Source organism: Pocillopora damicornis, chromosome 5 (assembly GCF_964200805.1).
Source record: "Pocillopora damicornis chromosome 5, jaPocDami1.2, whole genome shotgun sequence".
In the NCBI taxonomy this organism is placed as follows: Eukaryota; Metazoa; Cnidaria; class Anthozoa; order Scleractinia; family Pocilloporidae; genus Pocillopora; species Pocillopora damicornis.
Genome location: NC_142674.1, coordinates 14,181,815 through 14,194,326, shown reverse-complemented (window position 1 = coordinate 14,194,326; position 12,512 = coordinate 14,181,815). Strand labels below are relative to the sequence as shown.

Here is a 12,512-nt window from a genome sequence, read left to right as displayed (position 1 = left end):
CTTACCTTGTCCCCATATATTGGAAGCAATATTTCCTAGCATTGGTTTTATTTCCATTCAGTCTATGAAAGCTTCAACTGAGACCATTCATACTTCTGGCAAGAGACATTTTCCAGCCCGCAAGGCCATTTACGAGTAATTCAACTTGTTGGCTCCTTCTGATATTTACGTCGGTTGTGATCGTCCCCAGGGCATAAGACGGCTCAGTTCTATCCACCTACTTGCAACTCCTCTATTTTCCGAGAGGAAATAAGAAACTCGCAAAATTATACCCGCGATTTTAAAACACAGAGATTCTCAGTACGCTGGGGAAGTGATCGCACTTTTCAGCTTAACTTTACAGTGTTTTTACGCTCTGCGGCTAAAGTGTAACCCCATTTGTTACTTTCTTTTAAGACATATTTGGAACTTCTTGACATGGGCGCTTATGACAAGGCAAAATACTCCAGGGTTGAAGATCTGGGAAATGAAGATGCAGGACCAAGTGAGGAAGCTGCAAAGAAGGCCCCAGCTAAGAGATTGGGAAAATGGGCCAGTGACCGTCGTTAGGGTACATAATCGTCACTTCTCGGTGCTAAACTAAGTCTAGGTTTGTGTTAGTTAAATTTTCCAATATTAATATTAGAAGAATATGTGAAAGCTTTGTCCTTGATTCACAAAATAATAATAATAAAAGCACAAAAAACAATTAATAAATTCTTAAAGGATGCCAGTAATAAATAATTTAATCGGTTTCACAATAAGGAAATTTGAATAGATATGAATTAAACTTCCGTCATCGATTAAATCAGAAGAGAAAGAAACAAACAAACAAAAAACAACTAACTTGAAAAACGGCTCGTTTATGTCGATAGCTGTACTTGGCGAGCTTTTCATTGTTGTGTTGTAAAACCATTTAGTAAATTTGTCTATAACAGACCTGGTAAGAGATCTCCTAATGGAGATATGAAATTTGGTAAAAAATTTTATAGTTTGGTAATGAATTAGTCGTGAGGTATTAACTAGCACTTATCCCTCGACGAAGTATCTTCTTTAAATTACATATTTCATCATTTCTAATGATTTGTTTAACTTTCAAGTTACCTTTATTTGAAAACAAGCGAGAGCATTGTTATTGACATTTACCGTTTTGCTGCTAGTATTAAATGCTTTTGTCATAAACGGAGAGAACCGTCTTAATAGAGTGTGAGTTAATTCAAATTAATAATTTTCTTTAGTGTTTTCGATTCGTATGAGAAAAATAAAACGCCATGTAAAGGGTTCATACTGTGGTAGATGGAAACAATTTTACCATGGTAAATGGAATGCTTGTTTAAAAACCGGACGAAATGAGAGCACGTATGAGCGTTTAATTTTGTACACTATCCAAACACAATAAGTTGTATTTAACATAATATAAAACACTCTACTTAATATCTGTAATAAAATGATTAGAGGCTTATCTTATGGCTATTTATTGATTAACAAGTGAGTTGAGATTGAAACCATTCTGTATCCTCATTAAGCTTTTGGATGACGTCCTCAGACTTAAGCGATGGCCGCATCTATGAAATAGCATCTTCATGTATATCACTAAATGAGTTATCCACATTCTCAACTTTTCACACTTACGGACGAAGCTATAGCTGGTCGCGTCTTTGACGCATGCTTTATCGGTCTGTTTAGAACTGCGTGTTTGTCTAGGGGAACCTTCGAGTTTGTCATCATGATAACAAAGGAGTCAGTTAGGATTTTTCGATGTTTCGCAATTATAAAATACACCGGCGCTCGAGGAAACAACAATATTTTTTAACTGATTCGATAATTTTAAGATGTTACAGAAGGATAAGTTGTAAATGCCTCTGTTATCAATGTTCTGATCCACTGTATTGCTGAAGTGTTTCAATCCAGGTTGACTGACCATGGCAGCTTTCTCCCCGATTTATCTTACCTCTGATATAATACTATGCCGGCTAAAGACAATCGCAACTTTTTTATTATTTCTAATATATAGATTTATCCAAGCCTAAAAGGGGAGTTCTCGTTAGTTTATTTTCTAGCCCCTCATTATGATAAAAACTGTAATAAAACTCTTCAGCGCTGGCTGTAGAAGAGTTTTTTCAAGGGGATTAAGAGAACAGTCCGGGGGGGGGAGGGGGGGGGAGGAAAGGGAAGAATTGGCGAGGTCTGGAACCTGGGGACGACGTTCTCACAACTTGCGATAAAACGCATACTAGTCAGCGGTATCTTTAAGCAGCTGAGGACCTTCGTTGTTGTTCCTGACTGTTTTGAGCAAATTTTCTAAGATAGAGAATCTTTTCTTCTTCAGAGACAGTGCACGATTGTTAGAAGAATTACTCTCTAACACCCAGTTGAATTTCCTTTATTACTGGTTGAACTCTTAGTACAATTCTTACTCTCGGGAACCAGCCCAGTATTGATCTTATTCACCACAGTTCAACTTATTTCTTTCGACATAAGTCCACACTGTTCTACTTGGCTATATTCTCTGATTCAAAGATGCTGTGCATCACCTTATAAAGGTGACACCAAAGATAACACTTCTTACATCGCGATCGCTCCGTTTCAACCAGTGAATCACGTTAGAGTACTTACGAAAGTTCCTGCATACTAAGTATGCACCTTCAAATTGTTTACGCAATCAAAAAATGATCTTCTACCTTAAATTTCTTAATATTAGGGTTAAGACCGGCCAGAACGAAGGCAAGATTGATAATACGAAAATTATAATTAACCTATTGGCAGAATTGAAATTACGCTTGAAAAGATAGTTTACGAGAAAATAGCCTTAGAGGATTGTTATATAACAACAGAGTAAACAGAAAATTCGGAGAAGAAGGGGCGTACCCAAGGTACCGCCCCTAACAAAACTACGTGCTATTCGCATAAGTTATATAATTACAAATTCAGTGCGGAGATGAAAAAGCATAAGCTATTTACAATCAGAATCAACTTTTTTAAAAAGAGGTGTTGAAGGTGTTAACTTAAAATTTGAGAAATATTCTGGAATCGTGAATTTGACTTAAAAAAAAAAAAACCAGTCTGAAAGTAATCAATAGTATAAGAAGCAGGAGTTTCCAGGAATTCCTGTGCGAGGTTAACTTTTACCAGAGAGATTTACAACTAGAAAATTGACATAATTAAAAACATAGCTTATCACAAAATAGTACAAGATCTAATCACCGTAGAAACGGAGCAACTGTTTCCGTACCAAATTCACAACGGCAATAAGAAAAAAGGTGAAAGAAATTGTACTTAGATGAGATCGCCAAAAGCAATAAGAAATAATCAACCCGTCTTATTATAATTTTTGTATCGAATGGCTTCAAGTAATATAATGTTTCCATTCTTTTTCCTAACACCAGTATAAGGAAACCCTTACAGTATTTCAGATTAAATAGAGTTCTATTTTATCGTTTAACACGATGTCGGCATCAATTGAAATTATACTCTTTTGAGCGTGAGTGATAATTTTAACTACTTCGAGTTTAGACATCAGCAGTCGATTGGAGACTGTACACCTGATAACAGTGAATTAGTAAATCAAGACGCCAGAATCGTATGGGCTTTTCTCATATCTTCTCTTGAAGTTGCCAGGTATGACTGCTTGCCCCACCATTTTTTCCTTAAAGTTTCGACCTCCTCTGTTTCGCGTAAAAATTAAAAAGAAAAGTCATTTTCAACTTGTGTTTGAACCTGTAATTTCTTAAAACTTTTCCTCTTTTGGCTATTATTCTTTCATGATTGTCCTCTGACTGGAAATACACGGCGTCTTTTTGAGATTCTTTCTGTTATTTGAAGCCCTCTACGGGCAAACGTCGTTGTAATTAGTTATCATGCTTTAGCCATGTTAGCAGCCAAAGGGACGAGATGTAAACGTGGAATGCGAACTCTTGCATCTACGGGATTATAATTGAATCAATATATCTTTGAAGGTGGAAAACCACTTTCCCAATTTTTCTTTAGTCAATCTTGTAAATGTTTCTTTTCAAGCTGGAGTTGCAAACTCGATTCCCGGGTTGATACACGCGCATGCGATAAACACCAAACCAAATAGGATCTTTTCTTTCTTTATTCCTTTTCCTATTCCTTGGGGCGTTATTATATCGAAGCGGTCAACTGAAATTATTACGTAAAGAAATCACCCAAGTATTATGAAACCATTTTGTGCGATAAATCCACCGAAACCATCTTTCAAAATAGCTTAGATGACGAAAAAAAGGTTGACACAAAATTTGCGCTTCCATCATTCGATAATTTGGGTGGCAAATGCCTTCCCTAGGAGTAAGGTTTCATAGCTAAGTTTTTATTTTCCATTTTCATTTCTTTAACTAAGCTCGGATCTCAGATTTTTTCCCTCATCATCGAAATAACCGATTGACACAATTTTAGTTCTGCCAGAACTAACATTGTGAAAAGAAGTGAAAAGAAGAAAAAGAAGCACGGAAAAGAAGTGCAGCACATTTTTCACCAATAAAAAAACAACAAAAACAAAACAAGACAAAAACAAACAACAACAGAAAAAAAATGAGAGGCTGTTAAGCAAGCTGGCTGAACTGCGCCGTTTTGTGCTAAACATCTAGATTTTTGTAATTTTGTAATTTTGGCAAATTCACTTTTTTCCTGGCAGACCTAATATTCAAAGAACACAACGTGAAATAAAGACTCTGGTTTTTTTAGAGCTGAGTTTATCCCGTCAACCAAGTATTCAGATATTTTATGCTGACTTCTTCAAACAGTAGAGACTAGGAAGCTACAGATCCAAAAATGTTGACGTCCTCGCAGGCTGATAACGGTAGGAAAGCCACCTTCACAAATGGCGCCTGAAAGTGTCCTAAAAATAGTTAAAGCTACCATTGTTGCTGCTGCAATACTTGTGAAAAACGCACAGCACAAACAGCTTTGACATTTTCCATCAATTAAGTGCATATCCCCTTATGACAGAAGTGAAGCACTCTTCAATGATGGAGAAAGCCTGGGTTTAGTGGATGTTTTTCCGATAATTATTATTGCATGCTGTCACTATCTATGTCGCCTTTCGGTGTACGCGCGCGTTGCAGACCTGTTTCCTCTATTTTTTTCTTTAACCATGGCATCTCATTCTCTTCAGGCTCCACGGTGCAGCCTCCATTCTCGTATCCATCAAGAATTAAACTCACCTTCGCCATCTTATACACTGCAATCATTTCAATGGCCTTAGTTGGAAACATTTTGGTGATCTATATTCTGTACAAGAGGCCAGAAACAAGAAGATTAACAAGCTTCATGTAAGTCAACCTCGCTGTGGTCGACCTGCTCGTAACAGCTGTTGTCATGCCTCAGTCGATGGAACTCATCATTTCGGACAATCTGTGGATCGATGGAACAATTGGTGAACTCCTTGCCAAGCTCATCATGTTTGTTTTCTTCGTGGCGGTCACAGCGTCCCTCTTCTCTCTAACAGCCGTGGCTTTAGACTTCTTCTTCGGAATTGTCTTCCCATGAAAACGTTCCCTCGCTTTGGGAACAGAAAGATCTTGGTTCCCACAATTTGGATCACCTCAATGTGTCTGATGACTCCATGGCTGATCACAATCAAAGTTAAGAACTCCAGGATAGAATTAAAGTTTACTCAGTTTGGCGAGACTCAAGCAGCTTTGAGAGGTATCTTTCTTTACATCGTAGTCACCATCTACTTGTTGCCCCTAGTTACCATGTGCATTCTCTATGGACACGTCTGTCACACACTGCACAGGCACAAACTGCCATTGTCATCAACAATCGCGCAACAACTCGGGCCCATGCTACCAAGCGTCAAGTTACGGTCGATCGCTGTCGTTGTTGCCTTTGCACTTTGCTGGCCTCCAGCGCATGCGTATCATATGATTTTGGCCATTGACTTCAGTGTGCGTGAATCGTTGCCATATTATTTTGTGCTGTTATGCTATTGATGTGGACATGTAAACATAGTTGTTAACCCGTGGCTCCTGATATACCTTAAGAAGAAATTCCGTGCCGCATTTAAGAGAATGATAACTTAACCTTTATCGAGAATCTCATTTGCTAGCAAGAATAATGAGAGCTTAAGAAGTGTAACTAAACTGCCTATAAGAGACCCGATTGTCCAAGTAAGAGAACATTAAACAATTGGTTCATACGTCAGCGTGCGTTCATCGAGATATGAAGCGCGCGGGAAGTTTGGAGAGCACGAAAGATGCGTAAGAGTTGCTCGAGGCGTAGCCGAGAACAACTCTAGCTTCTTGAGTGCTCTCCAAACTTCCCAAGTGTTTCATATCTCGATGAACGCACAGCTGATGTATGAACCAACTTTTTTAACATTTTCAACCAGATGGAAATTTTTTTTCGCGAGGGATTTGTTTGTTGACGTCGGGAGCGTGCACAATAGGGATATGAAGCACGCTCGCGCAATTGAATTTGATTAGACAAATTTACTAGCTATGTTATAATATCAGTTTACAAGTTCTGTGTGAGGATTATTGTTAACTTTTCATAGGTTTTACTATATTCAAGTTGTGACATTTGCGAGCTCATTACAAGTTTAGCTACCAGCAGACCAAATTAATTGAATTCATATCGATGGATTACGACTCTGCAGAACGTGATCCACTAAATCAAGGGTTGACTTAACCTGTTTTGTCTTCATGCAGCATTTGGCTCGTATGATGGTATAATACAAAAATATAATTATTATCATAGAAAGTGTAGATTTTTACCGCCTTGATGTGCAAGTGTTAAAATGAAGAATTGTGTAGAGATCTAGTTGCCTCTCATTTTCGCACTTTTCTCTTCTTTTCGGATGCCGTTTGTTAAACATGTCCTAAAAAACCTTCGCGCTACCCGGCAACTGTTTGGGAAATGAGATCTGGCCCACACTCGACAGAATGGAGGAAGTAGAGCCTCCAAAAGAAACAAAACAAAACAGAACGAAAAGATGCACTTTACCATGACAATGCAAATTGCGTTCGAAGAGAAATAGCTGGTAAAGAAGGAAGGAAATGCTGCACAGCGTCACGGTTCATAAAAGCGTACAGTGTAGACCGAGCTACAAGTTAAAACTGGTGCTTTGTGGATTAGTTTGTCCCAATGGAATCAAAATCACAAATCAAGCCACCTAACCACACCAGGCTTGGTTTACAGTTTGGGATGTTGATTGGTCATCAGGACCGAGGGAGACAAGGTAGAATCGGGTAATCAGATTTCACATACGACTAAGCCCTACGCGTATTTACGTCAAATCGCCAATTTCACCCAGGTGTGGAGTGGTACACTTACACAGTAACATATTCCCATTGCATTGATAGCAAAAAAACATTCACGCATAAACTAAACGACAAAGATTCAAGGGAAGTTTAGTGTGAACGAGTCTTGGAGTGAGTTCTCAGTAAATGACTTATTTATTAGAAAAGGGTTATTCTTCACGTCTCCTCAAGTAACGCCACTGAATCTCCTGCTTACTACACATTTACATTTTTTTAAAAATTGTTTTTTTTTTATACATATGAACAAGCGAAAGGCTTGTGGACAACATTTGTCAAGCATGTGAAAATAATTTCCCTTTAAAACAGCGTTTTCATATGACAAACGGCAATATGTGACTGAAACAACCCTAACTTTTAAATTCGGGCCACTGAGTAAAGAACAAAAAAATTTGTAAATCAATTCAAGTCATAAATCAAGAAAATGCGCAAAGTGGACATGTGTTGTCAGACTGTGACTAGTTGCTTTATCCAGTCGTATTTTACCGCGAGTCTGAAGGGTGGTGTCCCGAAGATTAAAGAACGCCATTGCCTCAAGTTACATTGTATCCATATAGCATCGGGTTGGAAGGAATTGAGAACGAAGGAGAGAAGATCCGTTACTGCGTGAACAATTCTTTGTGCAAAAAATGCTGAGATGTCAAGTTCGACTGTCAAATTGGGCCTTTTTCTTAAGCGAAAAGACAAACAAACAAAAACACAAAGGGCTACCCAAAAGATAATTGCCATATTTCTCTTTTTCTTTCTTTGTTTTTTTTTTTTCATCTTCACCTACTTGTGTTCTTCTTTGTCAATTTGCTTGGCGAGAGAAATTCTTTTCCTAATGGAGGACATAAAAGACACATCAACTGGAAAGGAGTCTAGCTCGTTTCCTGCAACACAAAATTCTAAAAAGAATAAAATCAAGAAAACAAATATGAACAAAAAAATGAAAGAAACAAACGAATGACACGAAAGACTGTAAGTTAACCCTTAAACGCCTATTCATGACTGGCATCTAGTTTCTTCTGACAGCATCACTCCTGAATCAAACATAAAGGTCACGAGAATACAGGGAACGACCACCTAAAGAAACTCTTGATTGTTAAACAAATTCTCCTTGTTAGTTCCATAGAAAATTCATGGAAAATGGTGTGGAGAAAATGCAAACTGATTTTTAAGGGTGTAAAGGGTTAAATTGTAGTCGGGCTCAGTAAACTCCTAAAGACGATTGCGATGTACCTATTCCTCCTAAAATATTGGTTGCAGCTAAAAGAAACATTTATCAACTAGAGGGGTATCATCTTCGTGCCATGACAAATTTACTTAACCCTGTGATCCATAAGAGTGACCAGCCTCCAACTTCTCCTAACGACTGTCACCCCCGAGTAAATATTTTTAAAAAGGTTATAAATGTATCAAACAAAAGATATTGGGTACTTAAAATTAATCTCTAACCTTGTTATCAAATGGGTATCCAATCATTCTCCTGTTAACAAAGCTATTCGTACACGCATTAGGTATGATCTATGGAGGCAATGGTCCTCGAAATGCTCCGAACGCACACGCAAATCTTTTGGAAGAAATGTCCTTCCAATGGTATGAATCCATGAACGTCAATAACTTGTATTTTGGCGAGCTACCAAAGCGAAGCTTAATATCCTGCTTGGTTTTTACCCGACTTATGCACTTGAATGCTCCGCTATTAACCATTTTGCTAGGGAAAACCCCAATAACCCAACTACGAATGAACGGAGCAACCATTACACGTCATCAACCCAAAATGCCTTGCTTACCTAACAAGATGGCGAACGCGGGTAGTTCGAACTTGCCGTGAAGGCCAGTTTTGAAAGCGGAAAAAAAAATTAACAAGGTCACAGGTATGGTTTTAAGGACCAGATATCTTGAGTTGATATATTTTGAGCCCTTTTACCAGTATTTGTTTTAAAAATGCAGGTTCTCTTTAAAGCCACGAGAATAGGGGACATGATCACCAACTAAAGAAGCTCTTGATTGTTACACGAAATCTCCATGTCAACACCTTAAGAAATATATAAAGAACAGTATGCATGGAGAATAATGTAATTTGTGATAATCGGTATTGACATAAATTAATATTTTGCCGACACGGAACAGAGAACTGGGTGCGAGCGTAGTACGCGAAGGCTCATGGGTAGTATGTTTGTAAGAAGAGATCGTTGAGAAACTTGTGGCATTCTACGGTCAGCCTTGCCACTAGCACTTTCCCATAAGGTTTATTTCTTGTCTCCATCACTTTTCCTTGCCTAGTTATGGACGAAGCAGGCGTCAGATGTCAGAGATTAAAAGGTTGAAACGCGATTCCGTTCCTCACTTCAACAAAAAGAGCAACGAGGAGCAGTACAAAGCTAACAAAGCTATTTAAAGATGCTGTTGAAGACGCCCAGATTGCCCTCGAAAGGGACGACGTCGAGAAGATCAAACAAGCCTTGGATAAAGGTATGGAGCTGCTTCAAGAGCGTCAAAAATTAATTTTACTGGCTGATAAATCACAGTACGGGTGGAAGACGGTCCTCGAATACAAGCACCATGATCTCGTAGACGACGAAGAAGATGAGAAAAAGATATACAGGGCCGAATCCAGAGCAGCTAGGTCCACGAAGCGTTTCACATCTCGCTCGACCCGGCAAAGAAGTAATGTTACATCGACTTCAACAACTCCGCAGTTTTCCGCCTTACAGCTACCCAATTTGTTTTCGCGTGTAAACCCGCAGCTTTCGTCCCAGAGATCGTCTTCTGGTTTGTGCTTTGCTTGTGGCAAACACGGGCATTGGAGGGCTTTCTGCCCTAATTTGCGGTTTGATGTTCCTTCTAATACCGGTCAGAATCCCAAATGACTCACTTCGGACGTCGATTTGGAACATGGCCTTGTTCATGAGGATAGCGATGAATTAATTTTTCTTCGTGTCGATGGAAATTCTTTCGAGGTTAAATCCGGCGATGATTACTCGTCCGTTAAAGGACGGCTCCGTGGAGCCCTCGCATTCTGGAACGACATTCACGCCCCTCAATTTATCCTGGATGTTATTGATTATGGCTATAAATTACCGCTTCTCCAAATTCCTCCGCCCTTCACAGCTAAAAATAACAGTTCGGCTTTGGCGCAGGCACCTTTTGTCGAAAGTGCCATTAACGATCTCTTTATCAACGGTTGCGTCACTGAAGTGTTTGAAGCTCCTGTTATCATCAATCCTTTGTCCGTATTTGTTCAAAAATCAGGCGAAAAGCGTCTAATTTTAGACCTTCGCCACGTTAATCAGTTCCTTTACAAATGCCGATTCAGGTGTGAGGATTTGTCTATTGAAACCAAATGCGTTTGGGAGCCCACTCAGGTTATTACTTGGCTCGGAGCCGTTCTCAATACTTCCACTTCTGAAATTTCTGCCACTGCTAAGCGAATTACCAGTTTACAAGAAGATTTAGCGACTCTTTTGGCCATTCCCTCGTCTTGTCATCCAGTTCGGAAGCTTGCCTCTGTTTGCGGAATAATAATATCTCTTGGCCCTTGCGTTGGTAATGTCTCTAGGCTTATGTCTAGAAATTTATTCGCAGTCATCAATACCGCGCAAACCTGGAACTCTTACGTTCGTCTTTCGTCTGAAGCTCTGGCTGAGCTGGTTTTCTGGAAGTCTAATGCGGCAAGTCTTAACGGCATACCTATTTGGCCTGTCAGGCTCAAGCCTTCGAAGATCGTCTATTCCGATGCTTCTGGCTCAGCTTGCGGCAGTTTCATCGAGTTCGAGGGGAAGATGTTCCATCAAAACCGGGCAGATTTTGAGAAAGCTACATTCAGAGAGTTGTTAGCCGTGTCTTTATCAGTGAAAGCCTTCGTGGAGTCACTGAGAGCCCAAACAGTCACGTGGTTTACGGATAATCAGAACGTTATCCGGATCGTTAATTCAGGGTCTAAGACTCCAGCATTACAAGAGCTTGCAATGGATATCCATCGTAGTTGTTTGCTTAGTGCTATTAACATCGATATGCAATGGATCCCAAGAGACCTGAATAGTGCGGCGGACGATATAAGCAATTTCATTGATTATGACGACTACACGATCAACGATACGGTCTTCAGTGTTCTTGACGACTTATGGAGTCCACATACCTGCGATAGGTTCGCTTGTTCCTACAATGCCAAAGTCCAATGCTTTAATTCAAGGTTTTACCAGCTTGGTTCGAGTGGCGTTAATGCGTTTTCTCAGGATTGGTCTCATCATAATAACTGGCTGTGTCCCCCTGTGTATTTAACGTGTAAAGTTATTAAGCATATGGAGCTGTGCTGTGCTCAAGGAACTCTGATCGTTCCCCTTTGGAAGTCAGCCCACTTCTGGCCCATCCTGTGTTCGGATGGTTTCCACTGGAGTGCATTTATCCATGACTGGATTATCCTGCCTAACTTTCCTAATTTTTTCATTAGAGGAAAAGCTAAGAACTCTATTTTTGGTAGCAAGCCATTGGCTTTCGTTTCGTTAGCTCTACGTCTTGTCTTTAGCATCATTCCCTGATTAGATTCCGAGTTATCTCGTAAAAGTTTTCTAGTTCCTTGTGTTTGATTCCATTCGGGCTAGAGTTCGCTGCTGTCTCCACTATGTACCGATAAGGCGTATTATATTTGCGCGAAGTACTTATTATTTGTTGATAATCATTTTCTAAGTTAAACGTGTTAGGCCTCAGAGAGGCATCCAGGAGAGGCCCTAGAGGGGCGATTTGTCATATGTATTTTCATTTTGTACCCTAGAGGGGTATTTTCTGTTGGCATTGTGCAAACGCCCTAGAGGGGTATTTTCTGTTGGCATTGTGCAAACGCCCTAGAGGGCTACGTCCACTAGAATAGCATGGTTTTTTCTCTTGTATCGTTTTACGCAGAAGTGTATTGCCTGATCGGCAAAGTGGTCTTCCTGAGTGAAGACAGTGAGTTGAATGTAATTCAGCATTGTGTGCATTGCTGCCTGTCTCATTGATATTTGTCCCTTTTTTCTTTTTTTTTTTTTTTTTTTTTTTATCCTTAGATATCTTCACTTCCGTTTTCTGGTCTTTAGAGGCCCAAAATTCCCCGAGAGTGGATCAGCTAATGGAGAATCTCAAATCTACCGTGCTTGCTTCCAGAGCATCTGGGACATTCGCAAATTACTTGAGGGCGTTTAACAAGTGGAGACCCTTTGCTAGTGATGTCTTGGGTACCTCGGAGTTTCCAGTCAGTCCAATCGATTGTGCCCTTTACTTGCAACACCTCCTCGA

General features: G+C 39.6%; 2 pseudogenes; both read left to right on the top strand.

The window, feature by feature from the left end:
• The first annotated feature begins 417 nt into the window (after positions 1-417).
• Positions 418-6,122, top strand: LOC149045485 (QRFP-like peptide receptor; annotated as a pseudogene).
• A 3,424-nt stretch (positions 6,123-9,546) lies between these two features.
• On the top strand, positions 9,547-10,111 carry LOC149045484 (uncharacterized; annotated as a pseudogene).
• Positions 10,112-12,512: the final 2,401 nt, after the last annotated feature.